Below are 22,272 nucleotides of genomic sequence, written 5' to 3'. Positions count from 1 at the left end.
GACCAGGGGTCGGCAACCTTTCAGAAGTGGTGTGCCGAGTCTTCATTTAGTCACTCTAATTTAAGGTTTCGCATGCCAGTAATACATTTTAACATTTTTAGAAGGTCTCTTTCTATAAGTCTATAATGTATAACTAAACTATTGTTGTATGTAAAGTAAATAAGGTTTTTAAAATGTTTAAGAAGCTTCATTTAAAATTAAATTAAAATGCAGAGCCCCCCCGGACCGGTGGCCAAGACCCGGGCAGCGTGAGTGCCACTGAAAATCAGCTTGCCGTGCCATAGGTTGCCTACCCCTGGTTTAGACTGTCAGCAATATGAAAAAAACTGTCTGCATTTTGTGCCCTGTATAGCACCAAGCATACTGGCTATGTGTAACAAATAATTATGAATAAAAATAAACAATGATCAATCATGTCTGAGGCACTGTATCTCTAGGCTGACTTGTGCCTGCCATTACTTCAGAAGAAATCTGTCTGCTGCTTTCTATCTAGCAAATGCCAAAATACCATACCAGATAGCTAAAATAGTTGTGTTCCTGCTGGTAATCATTCTTCTGCAGTACAGTGAGCAGAGTTCTAAAGTATTTTTTTAGGTTTTTAGTGGAAGGTAATATTTTGGCATGAAGTATGAAGAGTTCTACGCTTATAATGGTGCTAGAACCAGTGCTGAGAACTAGTTAACGATGAGTTGAGAATAAAAAGTTAAAACCTACAGCCCCATAAATCCATCGCCCCATAAATAAACAAAATTTTCCTCATCACTCTCCTTTAATCTCCCTCTGATTCATGTCTAGATTCGTACCCACTCCCTTCAGCCTACAATAAGGTAGTGTTGCTAATACAAATAATAAATATCAATAATAAAACTTGCTGATAAGAACAAGATTGGTCCACCATGGAATCATAGAAGATTAGGGTTGGAAGAGACGTCAGGAGGTCATCTAGTCCAACCCCCTACTCAAAGCATCACCAACCTCAACTAAGTCATGCCAACCAGGGCAAACCATCTGTTTGTTCAGACAAAAAATGAAATTGGGTCTCTCTCTCTCTCTCTCTCACACACACACACACACACACACACACACACTCTCTTATAGCAGAGTGTGAGTGGGTAGCAGGTAGCAGTTTGACCCTGCACAGATATAATAATGGGCAAATCTCCAAATAGCTTATGTTTGATTAACACAGGCACACCACAGTCCAGATGATTATCTACCCTTCTAGGGTCTGTTTCCACTCTCATACTGGTGGTAGGAGATATAACTCCAGTGAAGTGCACAGTGTTACTTCAGTGTGAAACTGATGTATGAGAGAGGTCGGAATTAGATCCCATACATCTACACGTTTGGTCTGGCAAAACCTGTACCCATTATATTTTGTGTGGTTTCCATTTGTTTCCTTCCTCCTTGCAGGCTAGAAATGATTATTATTGATTTAATTCATATAGCCCAGTGCTGCTACTTTAGGTGCTGTACAAACCTACGGTGAAGGACAGTCTCTGCCCAGGAGATTTTACTATCTATTTAAATATGAGGCACAACATGTGGATGTAACAAACACAAGGTACAGGGGAAAAGTACAAGGGTGATAGGAAGTTCCGTGAGAAGAGTCTTTCTTGGGATATTTAGCAATCCCAGTCCAGGCTGGAATTAGGATGTGCATAGACATTAAAAACAGTGGTTCATCCAAAACTTAAGAAAACAGAGAAAAATAGTGGTGCTGTTGGGGTTATTATTTTGGTCAAAAGTCTGCATCAATTCTTGTTTTATCCAAACCATTTATCCCATCTCTATTTTTAAAAAAATGCTTTGGTTTGTTTTGCATTTAGGGTCGAATTCTGCTATAATTTACACATAGTAACTCAATTGCTGTCCCTGGAATCACTTCAGATTCACAGTGGTGTAAATGAGAACAGAATCCAGACTTTAGAAAACAAAATAAAATGCCAGTGTTGTTCCTGACAGTGCAGAGATTTCATCATTAAAACCATTTTCCATGTACTTTTTTTTCCTCAGCAAGAATCCCTATGGCTTGTTAGTTCCTCACTTGTAGGATACTGACAGTTGAAGAGGGTGACCATGACAGACTGAGCTGTATTTGTAAACATCAAGGCAGAGCTTATGTTTGACCTAGTTCTAGAAATGATTAACATATGATTTTGCTCTCATTCATTTCTATTCACGGTCATATATCTCACAGCTGTTACTAAAGACTCAGAATCAGGAAAGGTCTTTGATGACAGTAATTTATACCTTAGCAATGTCTGATCAAATGATGTGATCTGACTGTCCACAGAAGCAAGTCATTTTTAATGCAAGAAAAGAGTATTTTCTCCTGCTGCTATAAAGTTATTGTTTCTCTTTATTCAGCAGCATATTTTAAGTACTGTAAAAACAGTAAGGATAATATTTTTTCATTTTATGAGAATATATCCATCTGCTTACTTCAATGCTTCAAAGCTAGTGTAGACTGACGTAAGATCACATATAGTATACCAAGCTTTGAATCCATCCATCCCTAAAAAAACCCTTTAAGATGTCTGAAATCTATTCAAAGTACAGTTATCCTCTATTTAATACAATATTTTATACTGAAGACTGCATTATTCTTCAAGTATAATATTAAATAAAATGACAGAGAACTTCTGCTGTATCTATATGTAGCCCACTCCCATTTCTCTCATAATAAAAACACATATTGTAATACATCTGTGGCCAATTAGAAACATCATGTTTGTCATAATGCTCCACATCACAGCCATTTGGAATTTCACAGCAGCAGCTGCAATAGGACTCATACCCTCCTGCTCCAGAAGCAAACTGTTAGGCTGCTACCACCTGAACTGAAAGAGGATCTCAGCTAGAGAGTTAGGCCTACAGAGCATTTTCTGATTTTACTACGTACACATTTTGCAATGCTTAGCCATTTTGCCAATAACTGTTATCAGGTATGGGTGAGAACATAAGAAAGATCATACTGAGTCAGACCAATGGTCCATCTAGCCCAGTATCCTGTCTTCCGACAGTGGCCAATGCCAGGTGTTTCTGGCAGTTGGCAGTTTAGTGACACCTGGAGCATGGACTATGGTCCCCTGTTCATCTTCGTTAATAGCCATTGATGGACTTATCCTCCATGAACTTATCTAATTCTTTTTTGGACCCATTTATATTTTGGGCCTTCACAACACCCCAAGGCAATGAGTTCCACAGGTTGACTGTGCACTGTGTGAAGACATATGTCCTTTTGTTTGTTTTGAACCTGCAACCTACTTATTTCATCAGGTGACCCCTAATTCTTGTCTTATGTATGGGGTAAATAACACTTTCCTATTCACTTTGTCCATGCCATTCATGATTTTATAAGACCTCTATCATAACTCCCCTTAAGTATCTCTTTTCTAAACTGAACAATCCCAGTCTTTTTAATCTCTCCTTGTATGAAGCTGCTCCATACCCCTATTCATCTTCATTGCCCTTCTCTGCACCTTTTCCAACTCCAGTATATCTTTTTTGAAACCAGGTAAGCTGAACTGCATACACTATTCAAGTCGTGGGCATATCATGGATTTATATAGTAGCATTATGATATTTTCCTAATGGTTCCTAACATTCTGTTCACTTTTTTTTGACTGTCACTGCACATGAAGCAGATGTTTTCAGAGAACTATCCACAATGACTCCAAGATCTCTTTCTTGAGTGGTAACAACTAATTTAGACACCATCATTTTATTTCATATTTTATATGTATAGTTGGGATAATTTTTTTCCAATGTGCATTATATTGCACTTATCAACATTAAATTTCATCTCCCATTTTGTCACCCGGTTTTGTAAGATCACTTTGTAACTCTTTGCAGTCAGCTTTGGACTTAACTATGACCTGGTCTACATTGGGGAGGGTGGAGGAGGAATCGATCTAAGTTACGCAACTTCAGCTATGTGAATAATCTACTCACCACAGTGTCCTCACTGCGGTGAGTCGACTACTGATGCTCTCCCGTCAATTCCGCCTTCGTCACTCGCTCCGGTGGAGTACCGGAGTCTACAGGAGAGCGCTCGGCAGTCAATTTATCGCATCTAGACTAGATGTGATAAATCAACCCGCCCTGGATTGATCGCTGCCCGCCAATCCAGCGGGTAGTATAGCCAAGCCCTATCTTAAGTGATTTTGTATCATCTGAAAATTTTGCCACTTCACTGTTTTTCCTCCCTTTTCCAGATTATTTATGAATATGTTGAACAGCACAGGTCGCAGTACAGATCCTTGGGGTACCTCGCTATTTGCCTCTTTCCATTGTGGAAACTAATAATTTATTCCTACCCTTTGTTTCTTAGCTTGGAACCAGGTATTGATCCATGAGAGGACCTTTTCTCTTATTCCATGACTGCTTTGTTTGCTTAAAAGCCTTTAGCGTGGGACCTTGTCAGAGGCTTTCTGAAAGTCCAAGTACACTATATCCCCTGGATTACCCCTTGTCCACATGCTTCTTGACTCCCTCCAAGAATTCTAATACATTGGTGAGGCATGATTTTCCTTTACAAAAGTCATGTTGACTCTTCCCCAACATATCATGTTTATGTGTCTGATAAGTGCAGTTGAGTTGGAAGATTTGTGAACCTGTCAACTATTTCTTGCAGTTCACAGAATAGTATGAAATTCATAAACTCTTTTTCCTGTAGTATTAAACCAAAGGATTTTCCCCAACCCCCAACAAAACAAGTGGTGATTTTGCAAAAATTGGGAAGCCAGTGTTCATGAATAGGGATAGAACCATTCTCAAAGAGCCAAGCTGCCATATGTGGGATGCCTTCTATGGTTGAAATTCTAAACCCATAAAGGATCCCCACTGCAGATCAGAGCCTTATTGTGAATGCTTGTAGTATGGAGAGCAAGATTTGGCCCAAATATGTCACATATATTGTATTTATTCTGTGGAAGCAAGGAAAGAATTAATAAGGATTTGAAGGGGATTTTAATGCATGTTAGTCAGTTAGCAAGAGTCAGGCCATACTGTGACCCTTATGACGTGAGATTTGTAGAAGCAAGATAACGTAAGACAGAGTGAACTGTGTGAAAGTATTACGACCTTGCAATGTGCAGTCTTGCTTTTTCTAGTAAGATAGCAGAAAAGCTTATGTATAAACAAAATGTATTTGTTGCTTTTTACTGTCTCCATGATTGTCTAAGCTTGTCTGTAACAAAGGTATAAAGGCTTGATGTAATTGTTTACCAGTTGAGAGACCTGTCCAGGACCCTGTGTCCTATGGCACTCTCTCCCTCCATTGTAATTACTGGAGAAATAATAAAGTATTTGATTCTGCTGCACCCAAACAAAAAGCGAGAACTGAGTTTTTCTTCGACAATTCCCAAACCTACCCTTAGATTTTTCTCCCTCCCCTTTGTAAAAATTCTATCTGTATTTTTTCTGTCTGCTCCAGACTTCACCTATTTCTTTGATTAGATATGTTCAGCTTGTCTTCTCTCTCTCTATATATACATACATATATATACACACACACACACACGTGCACACCCACCTCTCTGAATGAAATATGAACTTGATGATGTTCAAATTCAAGTTGAACTTTCAAACCCACAGTGTTTGAAAACGAGGCAAATACATTCACCCATCACTGAGTTGTACAGATATAGACGTGTCGAGGAAAGTAAATACATTAGGAAATAGAGACAGTAACTAATAGAGACAGTAATCAATAAGGGAGAAGAAACTTGTTCTAACAAAATAAGAATACCCTAACTAATGCTTTGTGAATTTTGAAATGTTTATTTTGCTTTAAGGTTTCTTTTTTCTATTATTCTGAAATTGATAGGTTTGGCCAGGATCAAACCATGAATAAATAAAAAATATTCACGGAGAAAGGTGTGTTCATATGCTATTTCCAGATAGGTTGAAAATAAGAATACCAGAAATTTCTTGAGAAGGCTATTTATTGTGAGATCATCCGCACAGATTCTTCCATAAGGTAAACACCTGAACTTTTAGACACTCACTCAGATCTTTCAAGATCTGTTCCTCACTGCTTAAATCTAAAGATAGGCTGAGCAACATAGTTTAGCTCCAAATCCAAACTATTCCAAAATTCGAGGTATTTAGAGCCTCAGATTAGGTACATACCCACTTCTAAATAACGACTTTATTTGCTCCTACAGCATAATCTAGGCTACAGCCTTCAACAGAAGAAAGTCCACCTTGAGCAAGGCAATGTAGGAAAGCCACCCACCACTATCCTTATCTAAATAAATCTTCACCCACCAAGAAGAAATTTTCCAAATTTGTATTGAAGTGACCATAGAAACAGCTGTAATAGAAAAAAAACATGGGATATAACAGGAAAACAATTTGAGTTACCTATAGCAACTATAGTTATGAAGATACCTTTGTTAATAAAGTGCATTTCAAACCCTTTTTAAGTTGCAACATCATTTACAGAAAAGCTGCTTTGGTTCATCCTAGGAATGCCTGTAAGAATGCCATGTCATTGGCCTCATGAATAGGTAATGGTATGGTAATAAAATGCCCACCCTGATCCAGGGCTGGTGGTAACTGAAACACAGTACGCACAAATCTTTGGAAAACAAACAGAAAGTATGGCTGATTCAAAAGAGCTTGATCCACAGACAAAAACAGGAATCTGTACTTGCTTTAAATGAATGCCTCTTCATTTTTCCTTGACTTTTCTAAAATGCATGGTGAAAAAAAAGGAATATTGGCTTCATGCTAATCATGTGTCCTAAAATATCTAGAAATGGATGTCTCTAATGGTGAAGTTAGAGTGGCCACATATTTCAATATGCATCTGAAAGTAATCAGCAGGAGACCTTAATTCTGGCACCATGTATAATGTGCTGTGCTTTAAAATAACTTTTCACTTTGGACTGTGTTTAGTACTACAGAAATAGCTCCGCTTGAGAGTGTAATTGAAAAGAGAGGGTTGGTTTCATGGCACCATGTGAAATCAGAATCTCAACATAGTCTCCTCATCCTTGTGATTCTAATGGTACCAGGTCCAATACTGTTGCCTTTTCATTCCCATCTCTGTTCCAAAGTGATGGATCTTGAAATATGTCATTAATCTTCATATGCCAAAGAAAGAACACTGTCCTCGCCACCCCATGGGTGTCATTGCCTTATACACCAACATCCCTCACAATGACGGCATAGCTGCCTGCCTCAAAGATTTACAAGAGAATGGACAGCCTTCAGATATCCACTTCAAACATATTACCAAACTCATCCATTTCATTCTCACCCATAACAATTTTACATTCAATAATAAACACTTTGTTCAAACCGTGGAAACAGCCATGGTTACTAGGATGGCTCCCCAATATGCCACGCTCTTCATGGGCCACTTTAAAGAAGAATTTCTGGACAAATGCACCACAAAAACAATGATATATTTGAGATACATCCTCTGGGCAGATGACAAACTTCCTCATAGATTTCTGCCACAACTTCAGCAATCTCCAGCCATCCATTAAGCACTCTCTGGAACCCTCCCACACCAGCATCAACTTCCTGGACACCATTGATCAGCTTCAACAATGGAACCCTACAGACAACTATATACAAGGAACTCATGAATCACCACACCTACCTTCATATATTCAGTATCCACCCCGAACACACCAAGCAATCTGTTATTTATAGTCAGGCGCGCAGCTACCACAAAATATGCTCTCAGGAAAAAGTTCAGGATATACACCTTAACACACTTAAAACCACCTTTACCAAACAAGGACACTCCACCAGAGAAGTAGATTACATCATGGAATGGGACACCCAAATACCCCAAGACAACTTGCTTCAATACAGAAATAAAACCCCCTCCAACCACACATCCTTAGATGTCACCTACCACCCCACACTGTGACCCATATGGCATATCATCAAACAACTACAGCCCATACTCGATGGGAACCCCATCCTGAAAAAAATCTTTCCTGCTTCTGGCCTTCAAACAACCCCCCCTCCCAAACCTCATCATCAGAAGCAAGCTCTCCACAGACCAGAACACACCAATTCTAAGCGGCATTAGACCCTGCCAGAACAACAGATGCAAAACCTGCAGACCTATCTCCATTCTACAGTTATCAACACCCCTTAAAACACACCTTTCAAGATCCAGGGGTCCTACACATGCCTATCATAACATATAGTGTACCACATCCTGTATACAATGTGGGTGAAACCAGACAATCACCACTCTCTCAAATGAACTCACACAGGAAAATGATAAAAGACAAAAAGATCCTCAAAGGAAACCTGCACACTTGAAAAAAATGGGCCTGAGAGCTTAAATTCATGACTTTGCTAGACTAAAAATCATGCACTGAATAGAGATACTGGATTTATGGCTTATTACAGTAATCTATAGTTCACGAACAACACCTCCCACCCCCGATGCTTTGCCCCCCTTTCTTTCCTGCCTATGACTGGAGGGGTGTTAACGGGCCACTTCACCCTGAATGGTCCTTTGAAATATGTATTAACTACTTATGCTAAACAATCTGTTCCTTCTTAAGTACATCAGAAGCAGAAAGCCTGCTAAACAACCAGTGGGGCCCCTGGATGATCGAGATACAAAAGGAGCGCTTAAAGACGATAAAGTCATTGCGGAGAAACTAAATGCATTCTTTGCTTAAGTCTTCACGGCTGAGGATGTTAGGGAGATTCCCAAACCTGAGCTGGCTTTTGTAGGTGACAAATCTGAGGAACTGTCACAGATTGAAGTGTCACTAGAGGTGGTTTTGGAATTAATTGATAAACTCAACATTAACAAGTCACCGGGACCCAATGGCATTCATTCAAGAGTTCTGAAAGAACTCAAATGTGAAGTTGTGGAACTAGGTTTGTAACCTTTAAATCGGCTTCTGTACCCAATGACTGGAAGTTAGCTAATGTAACGCCAATATTTAAAAAGGGCTCTAGAGGTGATCCCAGCAATTACAGACCGGTAAGTCTAACGTCGGTACCGGGCAAATTAGTCGAAACAATAGCTAAGAATAAAATTGTCAGACACATAGAAAAACATAAACTGTTGGGCAAAAGTCAACATGGTTTCTGTAAAGGGAAATTGTGTCTTACTAATCTATTAGAGTTCTTTGAAGGGGTCAACAAACATGTGGACAAGGGGGATCCAGTGGACATAGTGTACTTAGATTTCCAGAAAGCCTTTGACAAGGTCCCTTACCAAAGGCTTTTACGTAAATTAAGCTGTCATGGGATAAAAGGGAAGGTCCTTTCATGGATTGAGAACTGGTTAAAAGACAGGGAACAAAGGGTAGGAATTAATGGTAAATTCTCAGAATGGAGAGGGGTAACTAGTGGTGTTCCCCAAGGGTCAGTCCTAGGACCAATCCTATTCAATTTATTCATAAATGATCTGGAGAAAGGGGTACACAGTGAGGTGGCAAAGTTTGCAGATGATACTAAACTACTCAAGATAGTTAAGACCAAAGCAGATTGTGAAGAACTTCAAAAAGATCTCACAAAACAAAGTGATTGGGCAATAAAATGGCAAATGAAATTTAATGTGGATAAATGTAAAGTAATGCACATTGGAAAAAATAACCCCAACTATACATACAATATGATGGGGGCTAATTTAGCTACAATGAGTCAGGAAAAAGATCTTGGAGTCATCGTGGACAATTCTCTGAAGATGTCCACGCAGTGTGCAGAGGCGGTCAAAAAAGCAAACAGGATGTTAGGAATTATTAAAAAGGGGATAGAGAATAAGACTGAGAATATCTTATTGCCCTTATATAAATCCATGGTACGCCCACATCTCGAATACTGTGTACAGATGTGGTCTCTTCACCTCAAAAAAGATATTCTAGCACTAGAAAAGGTTCAGAAAAGGGCAACTAAAATGATTAGGGGTTTGGAGAGGGTCCCATATGAGGAAAGATTAAAGAGGCTAGGTCTCTTCAGCTTGGAAAAGAGGAGACTAAGGGGGGATATGATAGAGGTATATAAAATCATGAGTGATGTGGAGAAAGTAGATAAGGAAAAGTTATTTACTTATTCCCATAATACAAGAACTAGGGGTCACCAAATGAAATTAATAGGCAGCAGGTTTAAAACAAATAAAAGGAAGTTCTTCTTCATGCAGCGCACAGTCAACTTGTGGAACTCCTTACCTGAGGAGGTTGTGAAGGCTAGGACTATAACAGTGTTTAAAAGAGAACTGGATAAATTCATGGTGGTGAAGTCCATAAATGGCTATTAGCCAGGATGGGTAAAGAATGGTGTCCCTAGCCTCTGTTCGTCAGAGGATGGAGATGGATGGCAGGAGAGAGATCACTTGATCATTAGCTTCACTCCCTTTGGGGCACCTGGCATTGGCCACTGTCAGTAGACAGATACTGGGCTAGATGGACCTTTGGTCTGACCCGGTACGGCCGTTCTTATGTTCTGTTCTTGTATTTAGCTGTGACACTCTCAGTATCTTTCCCAGATCTGCAGAAGAGCTCTGTGTAAGCTCAAAAGCTCATCTCTCTCACTAATGGAAGTTGGTCTAATAAAAGATATTACCTCACCCACCTTGTCTCTCTAAAGAAAAAAAACCATTGTGATAATCCCTCCAATATAGACTAGTTATTCTGGAATCTTTAAGAGGCATCCTACAAAAAAAGATGCAAGCATGGAACAATGTTTTGTGTGGATCTCAGTTCTGTAATGGAAACTAATGAGGAAATTCAGCCATACATAGAGAATGGGATTGTTGCATTGGTCACAGTATATATAATTGCTAAAGAAAAGAATAGGCAGGAAAAGTACAAATGGAAAACAAGTCTGTGCCTCAGACATTGGACACATTCAACAAGAACAGCACATTCTTAATTAACGATGATCATTTAAATCTACCAGCATCAATGAAAGTCTTTGTTATCTACTCTGTATATTCTAGATAGCTAGTCTAAATTTCAACCAATGTTAATTTGGTTCATGAACAAAATTAATCTGCTTATTCAAAACTCTCTCCCCCTGCCTATCCTCATGTTCATCATGCAACCTCTTAGCCACACAGACAAAATGGTATGTATTAAAAAAAATGAAAAAAGCTGGTTCTACTTGTAATTTTTTTTGGGTGGGAGGCAAGGGGTGGAAGAGGTGTTGCCAGCCTGATCCCAGTGAGAGATCTGGAACTGCCTGGGTTCTAAATCCCCCCACCTCCCCAACACACACACCTTCCTCCAGTCATTTTTAAGGGCAGTGCCTCCCCACCTGGTCCAGTCACCTCCTGTACCTCCTTGCCCATCCAGATAAGCCTTCTCTTCCTTCCCCATCTGACACCAATTGCCCTTATAAGGGTCACAACCCCTTTTCTTCCAGCCATCTAGACAAAAGACCCACCACATACAGTTGTGGTAAGCACATTGGCCAAGCTTTGGGATGGCTAATTGTGCAACAAAAAAATTCCAGGAATTCCCAGGAAACAGTTATTACAAATTCTGCAGTTCTACTCTCCCTGCCAATACCGACTTTACAGGTAAATGAGTTTAAATTACTTACAGAATGTTTAAATTGTACTCTGCATTTGTTTTACCATTTATCATCTTCTATATCATTTTTATTGCAAGATCTGTGGATTTTGGTTTATAAGCATAGTGTGATTGTTACTTTATGAGCATAGCGTGACTTCAGCTCTACTAAGTCTATAACTGAATGCATACATTTGAAAGTTACAAATCTCCCATTGCTGCTTGTAACGAAGAGAATAAACCACACTGTAGAATTGGAATTTCACGTAAGTTTCAGAATAAAGGAACAACATGCAATTTCTATTAGTACAATTATTCTTACAATCATCAACCTCAAATGAGATGTCCCCCCGCCCCCAATGGATAGAGTCCAAGAGTTGTGTCCATTAGAAATTTGTTTTTAATTAAATAAAAAAGAGGGTCCAATAATGTGATATTTGTTTCGTATTTAGAGTTAGGCTACAGTTCAGGGTTCAAGGCAGGATTAGGATTCAGGTTTGATAGCAATGAAACCTTGTGAGCTGTTATCTGATGATTTCAGATAAAAAATGGTGGAAAAATCACAAGTACACCAAAGATTTCCACCACCCTGAAAGGCAGAAATCTCACATGACTGGGCCAAAATCTCAGAGGAACAGTTATTAAAAGCAGAACTGAAAAACAGGTGCTTTGGATTGAACCTAAATTCATATTAGTGGTAGTTTCTGACGGAGAGGTTTAAAGGTAAAAGGTAATAATTGGAGATATACCAATCTCCTAGAACTGGAAGGGACCTTGAAAAGTCATTGAATCCAGCCCCCTGCCTTCACTAGCAGGACCAATTTTTGCCCCAGATCCCTAAGTGGCCTCCTCAAGGATTGAACTCACAACCTGGGGTTTAGCAAGCCAATGCTCAAACCACTGAGCTATCCCTCCCCCCCTGACTTTTCTCTCCTACTTGTTCTCTCTTCCCTCACTCCCTGGGACTTGAAAAAAGTCACAGAGAAAGCGTACGGTACAGCTTGGAGCAGAATTCTGAGTCCCGGCCCTATTCCTTAGCCACAAGACTATCTTGAATAATCCCCATGGCTGTATGGACTGCACAGTGCAGGGTTGGGAATCTAGTAATCTATTTTACCATTTTAAAAAGAAACCTTACAGCCATAGTAATAAAACTGACAAATATTTGCAAATAAACAATTGTTTACTAGACATATCTGTACTTAGTTTAATACAGCACAACATTCAAATTGTGTAATTTGAAAAGGAGAGAAAAGGAATAAAGACTCTGTGTGGGGGTGAGGGAGGATGGAGGCTGAGGGTATTCTCCCATGGGAGCTTTCTTTAAAATACTTGGCATTTAGTGCAAACTTCAGAAGTATTTTTATTCCTCCCCTCATTTCACCTTTGATGATTTAGCAGCATCCAGGGAAGGGGGAATGCCATTACAAAAAGGGAAATTAACCCAACCCTTCCTTCAGTTGGGTACCCAAATTTAAACAAGGTCCTCTCAGGAGCCCCCTTCTAGAATCACAGTACAAAATGGCGCTCACGATTTCAATAATTCAGGCTAAATCTACTCAGCATCATGGTTCATCCCAGTGAAAGATTCAGCACCACTTCATGTACTGGGTAAACAAACTACGTTAAAATTCATAAACTCTCCTCTGAAGAGACACTAATAACATTTCTAAGAGGGAAAAAATGGATTTTTATCAATATAATGTAGGAGAGACCCAAGAGAGATCCAATTTTATTTCAACTACCTTGTCAATGAAATCCCTCTTCAATCTAACCCCCAGCATATATCCACATACATTCTGTACAAGAAACTCAGAAACAGATGGAGTACATTTACCCGTAATCTAATCCTAGTGAAGTAGAGAGGCCAGATGGTCTCGCTTTCAAAATAAAAACTTTTAGAAAGTCTTTAAACAAAGCAAGAATATTATTAATATTGATATCTGGACATAATGTAATACACACATAAGATTACTCAGAAACCCTAATTAAATGTAGCAGTGTGGAAGAATCAGAACACTTTTTGGCAACAAACCACATTTTTAGATTCTTGTTGAAACCTGGAGATTGCAGCATGAATGAGCTGTAAAATGAACAATGGAAAAGCCGAGACAGGGAGGTTTCCTAAAAGGTCACTTTACACAATTCCATTTGTTATCTTTTACTTTTTTTTTTATTTATAATTTAAAGTGCCTACTTCAAAATTTTAAAATGCACAGTACAAAATATAATCACAATGCACATACCAACACAGTATAACAGACTGCCTATAATAACCAACCTATAACATCTACCTAAAATGGCTGCCCTTTCTCCTATGGAGAGCAGAAGTAGGTCCTGTGTGGAATTTTGATTTGAATATGCTGGTAGATGCGTTTGAAGAGGAAAGAAAACGATTATATATCTGATTCTCATTTAGACTAAAGTCACTTTACATTTACTCCCAGTTAAAGGCCTCTTTCAGACTAGCGCAAAGCAGAGCCATAACTAGGCATTCTAGCACCCAGGGTGAGCAAGCATACCTTCGCTACTATAGTTTTTTTAGGGTTTTGGTTTTTTTTTGGTTGTCGTCATTTTTGCACCCAAAGGCAAGACCTGGGTGTGGAATGCAGGGACACGTGCCCTCCAGATTTTTTGGTTGCGCCTCCCCCAATCTAGACAGGCTGGGTGGCCTGCTGAGGTGAGTCAGGAAATGGAGATGGCACTCCCTCCCCAAGCCCTGCCGTGTGGAGCCAGCCCAAGTGAGCTCCGCCACGTGGGGGTTTTCGTGTTGCCTCTTTTTCTGCCCCTGTGGCTTTGCACCCTGGGCAGCTTCCCCACTTGCCCTGCCCTGGTGCAAAGGGTCATGGTACATATGAGAATCAGGCCCTTTGTGTTTTTAGTTTTGTGACAGGTTTACTCTCTACAGTTACCTTCTGCACTGTTCCTCAAAGTCTCTGTATACTAGCCAGGGAAATGGTTAGTACCTACACAACAGTGACAGACACTCAAAAAAAGCTCAGTGTAGATGCAGCTGCCTACATGTAGTTTGATTTCCTTGAGGTAAAGGTAAGTGCTTCTATTTTTTTCTAATCAAAGCTGCCTGAAATCTATTAAAAAGCAGATTGCTTTGGTGTTTTCTGCAGCAGACCAGTAAAAACCACTTATACGCATTAGGACATTACCCATATACAGATAGGCAACTTTGTTTAGTCGCTCAAGGAAACTTACCTGTAGACAACAATACTGCGGTTCATATGCATAAGGAATGGAGAACTAAGGGACGCGTATCAGACCTCACCATCTCAGACACAAGCAGGTGCCAGAAGTCAGGCTCCTCAACATCAGATTTTCTTCCAACCTACCTACATGTAGCTGGGGTTTATGGGCAAGAGATTTCAATTGCCTGCCCAATAACTAAATGGAAGGCTACCGCACAGTCATAATGTCCCTGCTACCAGACTGCTGCCCTGTTGCCTGGCTGGTAATGTTATATATCACTATGATAAATGTTTCATGTACTGCATGCTGGGTAATAACATGAGTGGACTCTGCGTTTCTAACACTAAGCTGGCTCTCTGTTAAGAGAACAACTTACAGATGTGATGCAACTACAGCTAGCATTCTAGCCAGGTGCACAGAATAAGCTCCTGGTGCCTCCTCCAAACTCTTCCTTCCTGCAACCTGTGTTTTTCCCTCCAGGTTCCGTGGAGGTTGCTACGATGCAGAGCTGTGCACAAACACAAGAAAAAGGATCTGGATCCTCAGAGTGACCAATTTTCATTGCAACAGATGATTTTATAGTCAGTGTTCAGAAAAGGAAACTTGCCTTGGACACAAAGTACAGATTCAAAGTATTTTATATTAAAAAATAAAATGCTGCAAAGGCAGCAGAAGAAGCAGTAGGAGCAGATGCTGCAGTAGTAGCAGGAGTGGAGGCAGGAGCCAGTGTTACAGTGGCACTATGACAGTGCCTTGTGAATTGTTATTTGAAAATTCACGACTTGCTGATTGGCAATATCACGGTAAAATCACATAGGAACATTACGTGTAAAGTTATGAACAAAAATTGAAATCGTGACTAAGTTTGTTTGCCAGACAAGTCTGGGGAGTGTCTAAACCAGTTTCTCAAAGACAAAGGGCGAGCTGATGCCCCAGCCAGGTGTCATCACCTATCAAGTGATGAATTCTTGGCAAGAAAGGAGGGCAGGGACAAATAGACCTGCATCTTTAGCAAAGAAAAAGCAGGAGGTCCCCTTCCTCCACCAGACCTCCAGTCTCTTGGTTCTCAACTGGAAAGGCTTTTCAAAGAGGGACTGAAACTATAAAAAGGAGGGGCAAACACCCCCAGACACTCTTCTTCTCTCTCCCTGTCCAATTCACTCTTTGTACCTGAGAAGACATAAGCAGCTGTTGGACTATGGGGGAGGGGTTCTGACCTGAAGAGTTTGCTTAATAATGCTGTTGGAAGCATGCGGTGAGAAATTTTGCTTTAAATCTAACATAGTTTGTTAAGTTATACACTAGAAAGCATCTTATCTTTATTTTTCTTGTAACTGTTTCTTACTCCTATGCCATATTGCTAGTACTCACTTAAATCTCTCTCTTTGTAGCTAATATTGTTTTGTCTAATCCAGTGTATGTAAGTTGAAGTGTCTGGGTAACTCCATTTAAGGTTGAAAATTATGTGTATATTATTCTTTTAAAGGAATAACAGATTTAATATATTTGGACTGTCCAGAAGAGGGCTGGGCAGTACAGCAACAAACATTTTGGGGGCGGGGGGAATCCAGAACTGGGAGTGTATTGGGGTCACCTTGCAAAAGTAACCAAGGCTAGTAAAAGCCAGAGTGTAACCCAAGTGTGGCTGGCAGGTTCCAGTTACACAGACATATTCAGGGTGTGGCTTGCATGCTGGAAGGCTGTTTGTGAGTGGCCCAAGGTATTGTAAGGCATCCAAGGTTGCAGGGCAAGGATGACACAGCACCCCACTGCTCTGGCTTGTACCACAGTATGTCACAGGCACTAATAACAGAAACAGAGGAGCTCTTACATTGGAAGCAAAGATAACAGAACTACTGAGGGCATGTCTGCATGACAAAATTAAGTCAACCTAACTTAGGTCAGCATACAGCTGTCGCAGTAATTACATCGCCTGTGCACGTCTATACTTTGATCCTTGTGTCGGCGGTGCACGTCCTCACAAGCAGCCCTTGCACTGATTGAACTGTCAGCGTGGGGGATTATGGGATGGCTTCTGAAAACCAGCAACAGTCGATGTATGCAATGCAGTGTCTACACCAGGGGTCAGCAACCTTTCAGAAGTGGTGTGCCGAGTCTCCATTTATTCACTCTGATTTAAGGTTTTGTGTGCCGGTAATACATTTAAACATTTTTAGAAGGCCTCTTTCTATAAGTCTATAATATATAACTAAACTGTAGTTGTATGTAAAGTAAATAAGGTTTTAAAAATACTTAAGAAGCTTCATTTAAAATTAGATTAAAATGCAGAGCCCCCCCAGACCGGTGGCCAGGACCCGGGCAGTGTGAGTGCCACTGAAAATCAGCTCAGGTGCCACCTTCGGCACGCGTGACATAGGTTGCCCACCCCTGGTCTACACCGACACTGATGTCTACAGTGACGCTGTGTTGACCTACATCGATATTGACTCTATGCCTCTTTTGGAGGTGGAGTTATTAAGTTGGTGCAGTGGGAGAGTTACATCAGCAGGAGCAACATTTTAGTGTAGACACTTACAGTAAAAGCTTTTTTATCCAGCATGTTGGGGGAATAGGGGGTGCTGGTAAGTGAAAAATTCCTGTAAACTAAGAGGGAGGGATTTTGGGTGTGGGAGGGGGTGAGAGGCTGGGGGTTGGGGCGCAGGTTCTGGGAGGGAGTTTGGGTGCAGGAGGGGACTCAGGGCTGGGACACAGGCTCTGGGAGGGTGTTTGGGTGTGGGAGGGGGCTCGGGGAAGGGGGCTGGGGTGCAGGAGAGGGTGTGGGTGCCAGATCCGGGTGGTGCTCACCTTGGGCAGCTCCCTGGAAGCGGCGACCTGTCCCCGCTGCTCCTAGGCAGAGGTGCAGCTAGGCAGCTCTGTGCACTGCCTCCGCCCACAGGTGACACTCCTGCAGCTCCCATTGGTGCTTTTCCCGGCCAATGGGAGCTGCGGAACCAGCGCTTGGGATGGGGCAGGGGCAGCATGCAGAGCCGCCTGCCACACCTCCACATAGAAGCAGCAGGGACAGGTTGCCACTTGCGGGGAGCTGCCCGAGGTGAGTGCCGCCCGGATCCGGCACCTCACACCTCCTTCTGTGCCCCAACTCCGAGCCCCCACCTGCACTCAAACTCCCTCCCAGAGCCCACATCCCACACCCCCTCCCGTGCCCCAACACCCCGTCCCGCACTCCGAACCCCTTGTGGCCGTTCCTCTGCCTATGAGCAGCAGGGACATGTTGCTGCTTCCAGGGAGCCACACAGAGCCAGGCAGGAAGTCTGCCGGCCCCACACCAACCGGACTATAAACCGGACTTTCAGTGAAGATCAGAAATGCAGGTTTATAGAGCTTTCCAGTTGAGTCTATGTAAGCTGCCTTGTGTTGACCTAACTCTGTGGTGTAGATGAGGGCTGACTCATCTTTCTACTCTCATTACTCGGGAACAGAAATGGCAGCACCTAAATCTCCTTTTTTAACAGGATTCCCACTCCAGTAGCTTACCAGCATCAGCTGTGTGCCACCCTTTCCTGCTACCAGTATGCAGCACATATGGCTCTGTTGCAAGAACCACACAAATCATCCAGTAAGTTCATTTTTATTAGTAGCTTCTGCTTAATTAAGGGATGCACCATGCTTCATCAATCAGCTTCTGTGCGTTTGAGTCAGTCTCAGCCATTCTGCTGATTCAAACTACTAACAAATACAGTTCTTGTGCCACAGGCAAAAGGGCTGGCTTTAAGAAGCCAGGGGTAGATGCGGTACCTTTGCAGCGCCAGAAAGAAATGTCAAAACATAACTAGAGTAGTGCTGAATCCAGGGTGACTCATTTCAACACTGTTCCTAAGTTTTTTTAGGAAATGCTAGTATGGAATGATATGCTGGACAACACAGAGCATAAGCATAAATTGAAAATTGCTATTTATTTATGCCCTGTGTATTTTTATTACACAATTTCTTGAAGACTTTGGGTAAAATTATACAAACAAAACAAAACCAACAAGCAAAAACACATTAACTGACTCTTTTGTTTAATAATAAATTAATACAAATTATTGTGTTGGGGAGGGGGCATCACTGGCTCCTGATTAACAACCAGCTCTGCTAGTTTATCTCCTTCATGATCTGAGATACCCCTGAAATACTATTCCTGCGTCTTTCCTGAGCACAGAAGGTTAATCATGCTGAATTGTACAAAAATCTGTGGTAGTTTTGCAGTATTGACAGAGATTCATTAAGTAGTAAGTGGAACCCACCAAACCCATTTCACTTATGGCCAAAATCAAATTTGATTTCAGTCGTCCAGAGGTGAAAGATAGTGCATTAACCCACTATGTTATCTAACCCCTAAACACATCCCTTCAATAAATCGTTAAGTAAATCTAAGTAACACTGTAACATACATGTAAGCTACATCATCTAAAATACACAGGTCATCATTTTCCTCTGCAGTTTTCACAGTAGCTTATCCTTTACACATTTTATTATTAATTTTTATGATGTCTATTAAAGGGTTTGAGATGCTCTCTGGATTGCTTGAGAAATAGTGTATGTACAGTATATATGGTTTTTAATAGTTCAGTTAAAGGTAGCCCCAGCAGCTCTTCTATATTATTACATACATCACTGCAATTAATATGTTGTAAATGCTGAAAAGGCTACATCTGAATTTTACAGCTGTGATGCATATATCAAGGCAAGCACATTTTATTGTGATTTTTTAATGCATTCTGCAGAAAGTAGGAAAAATTGATCTTTTGGATGCTTTTCGTCTTTGTCCCAGCTACCTGCAAATTCATAAGTTTAGCCTAGCCTCGGAGAAAATGGGTGTTTGGTTACCAGCATCACTATGATGGGTGATGTTCTGTCCTGCATCACTTTGCAATGTAATACGAAGGGTTACTGGCTTTGGAAGGTAACACTGCAGAAAAACAGGTTTTAGTACCAGAAAAGATGATTCACCTGTGCTCACAAGTCAGTTGGGGAAGGACCACATTCTGGGAATGTTATCGTGGTGTAGTAGGTGAGCAGACAGCTGAGGGTCTGTCTACACGGAGACTTAGTGAGTGGCAAGCCAGGGTATGAATGTACAGTGGACCCTGTAGACCCTGCTACCATGCATTAAAAGTTCCATGATGCATTTTGACTTATGGTAGCAGGGTCCACACGACGAGTTAGTACCTGGCTAGGTAGTGCGCTGTAGACTTATACCCTGGCTTCCAGAACACTAAAACTCTGTCTAGACAAGCCGAGAAATGGGGGAGAGCCATGTGATATTTGTGGTCCCATTTTTACACATGCAACTCTAATTGCAGCTTGTTATTTCAGTGCTATTTATTTCTAAAAGAATGAATGTTGGGAACTAGCTAGTGTGCATAATGTGGCACAGCTCCTTCTCTGCCTCGGTGGGTTCCATGCTTCCTCTTAGCGTTGGGCTGGCAGATTCTTCTCTCCCTGGGGTTTTCCCCCATGCCCCTGAGTTTACTGTCCCCACCTTGTCTGAGCAGGGGTTTCTCCCAACCTCGCTGACAGCCCAGGATGTTGCCCAGAGGTGCAAGGAGCTGTGCATCACTGCCCTTCACATCAAGCTGCGAGCTACTGGGAGCACTCACAGAAAGGGTGGTCGCCAAGGTCGTCATCTGTAAACAGTGGCTGGGTTTTGTTTCATCATTAAACTTCTCAAAGAAAAGAAGAAGAAAAATCACTCTCCTGTAGCTGTCTGGCCTGACCCCGTCACAATAAATATATCACTGCTCTCTACTGGACATAATCAGGACTGCTCAAATGCCTGGCATGGGACTTATACTGCTAAACAGCTAACAGAAGTCCAAGAATGCAAACCCCTCATGAATCCTGTGCCTTACTGATAAACCATGTATCCTCCTCCTAGTTCTACACTCCCGCCCCAAAATTATGAACATTTCCATATGTCACACTCTGGTTTTGGGCTTTTTAACAAACATATTCAGTAGGTTGACTAAAGTCTGTGACTCTTTTTAGGAGTAGCTCTAGCCCAATATAGAGGTAAAGTGGGCCAACTGATATTTCTATCAAAATCAAAATTGTGGGAAACACACTGTTTTTGGGGGGGTTCCTTTGAACGTGAAAATCAAAGTGAATCTCAATGGGCAGTGGAAAGTTACACATTAAAATCCATATGAATCAAAGCAAAATGGAATGGCAAGGTTCCATGCACCTCTTATTCCTTCTTCAATCATCAGTCCCAAGTCTGGCCGCCTAATCATTCTTATTGCTCTTCTCTGGATTTCCTCCACTTTGTCAATATGTTTCACAGCAAATATGAGCAGTATACTAAATGATGTCTCATCAGTGCTGTATGAAGAGAGACCATCATCTCTCGGGTGCAGAAAGTGAAGTCTCTGTACCTATAGCTCAAAATGTAATGGATTTATTTATTTATTGTTACTTCCATATTACATTGCAAGCACTTATCTAATTTGTTGGAACAACCTTCCTCTCTCAGACACTCTATCCATTTTTAATCTTCTCTGAAACCAGCTCTTTACTCCCTGTTCATGAGCACTTAAAAATAACAATAACTCGAGAGCCTGTTTTCAAATTGCAATCCTAGTTTAAATTTTTAAACTGTTAGAAGCATTTAGGGGTGTAATCTGCATGGAAGATGCTATACTAAATATGGGGCTAACCCAATAAAAACCTGTGCATGTGAGTAACTCCACTGATAGGATCATCCAATTGATGTTATCCACATGCATAAGTGTTTTGCAAGATCATGCCCTATGGTGGTATTGAATTGATAACCACTATCATTGCTAGTTTTTGTCAGCCTACTGCTTTCCTAGTCTCTCACTCCAGCTGGATATCTATGTTTCAGATTATTTCCCCCAAAAAAGTATTAGCTTGCATGTTTCCAGACAGCATCCAGCGTTGTTTGTTCCTCCCAATGGGCCCAATCTTGGGTTCAAAGTTTCACTTGAGTAAGTCTTCACCAAGGACTAATGAATTGGCCTCCTTGGGACTTCAGTGCACTTTTGGTCAGGCTTCACATTTGTAATTTCTTTAGATCCCTGAGACTAGGCCCACAGGCTGCCTGCTAGAGGCCTCAGGGTCCTGCTATACCCCATTCCAGGTAGAATCAGAAGAGAAGTCCTTCAAGTGGCCTAGAATGGTTGCGTGGAAGCAGCCAATGAGAGAGGCTGCAAGGAGCAGCCAATCAGGGCTCAGCAGGGCCATATATAAGGAGCTGCAGAACAGAAGAGAAGGTACTTGTTGTCTGGAGCTGGAAGGGAGAAGACTGGGTTATGGGCTGGCTGAAAGAACAGCAGGACCCTGGACAGCTCAGTGTGGTCTGCAACCAGAGGAGCTAAGAAGGAGCTCTTGGCTGGCTGATAGGACTGAGCTCAGGAAGGGCCGCAGGAAGACAGTGTCTCCAGGGAGGAAGGCCTGGGGCTATAGCCCATACCAGGGACGGGACTACTTAAAGACTAAGCCCAGGGAAGGCTAGAGAGAGACACCAACCGAGGGATACTGAGATAGGTGGACTGTATAGCCCCGAAGGGGTCTGTTCTGATTCACGTACAGACAG

At 41.4% G+C, this 22,272-nt stretch overlaps 1 long non-coding RNA gene across 1 annotated transcript in view; it reads right to left on the bottom strand.

Annotated features, from left to right (window-relative positions):
- LOC120401210 overlaps positions 1-22,272 on the bottom strand; it is a 255,911-nt gene that overhangs the window by 38,472 nt on the left and 195,167 nt on the right. The gene's annotated exons all lie outside the window — the stretch shown is intronic.

This window comes from Mauremys reevesii, linkage group 3 (genome assembly GCF_016161935.1).
Source record: "Mauremys reevesii isolate NIE-2019 linkage group 3, ASM1616193v1, whole genome shotgun sequence".
In the NCBI taxonomy this organism is placed as follows: Eukaryota; Metazoa; Chordata; order Testudines; family Geoemydidae; genus Mauremys; species Mauremys reevesii.
Note: the sequence above shows the minus strand (reverse complement) of the source record. Positions and strands in the feature narration are given on the sequence as shown.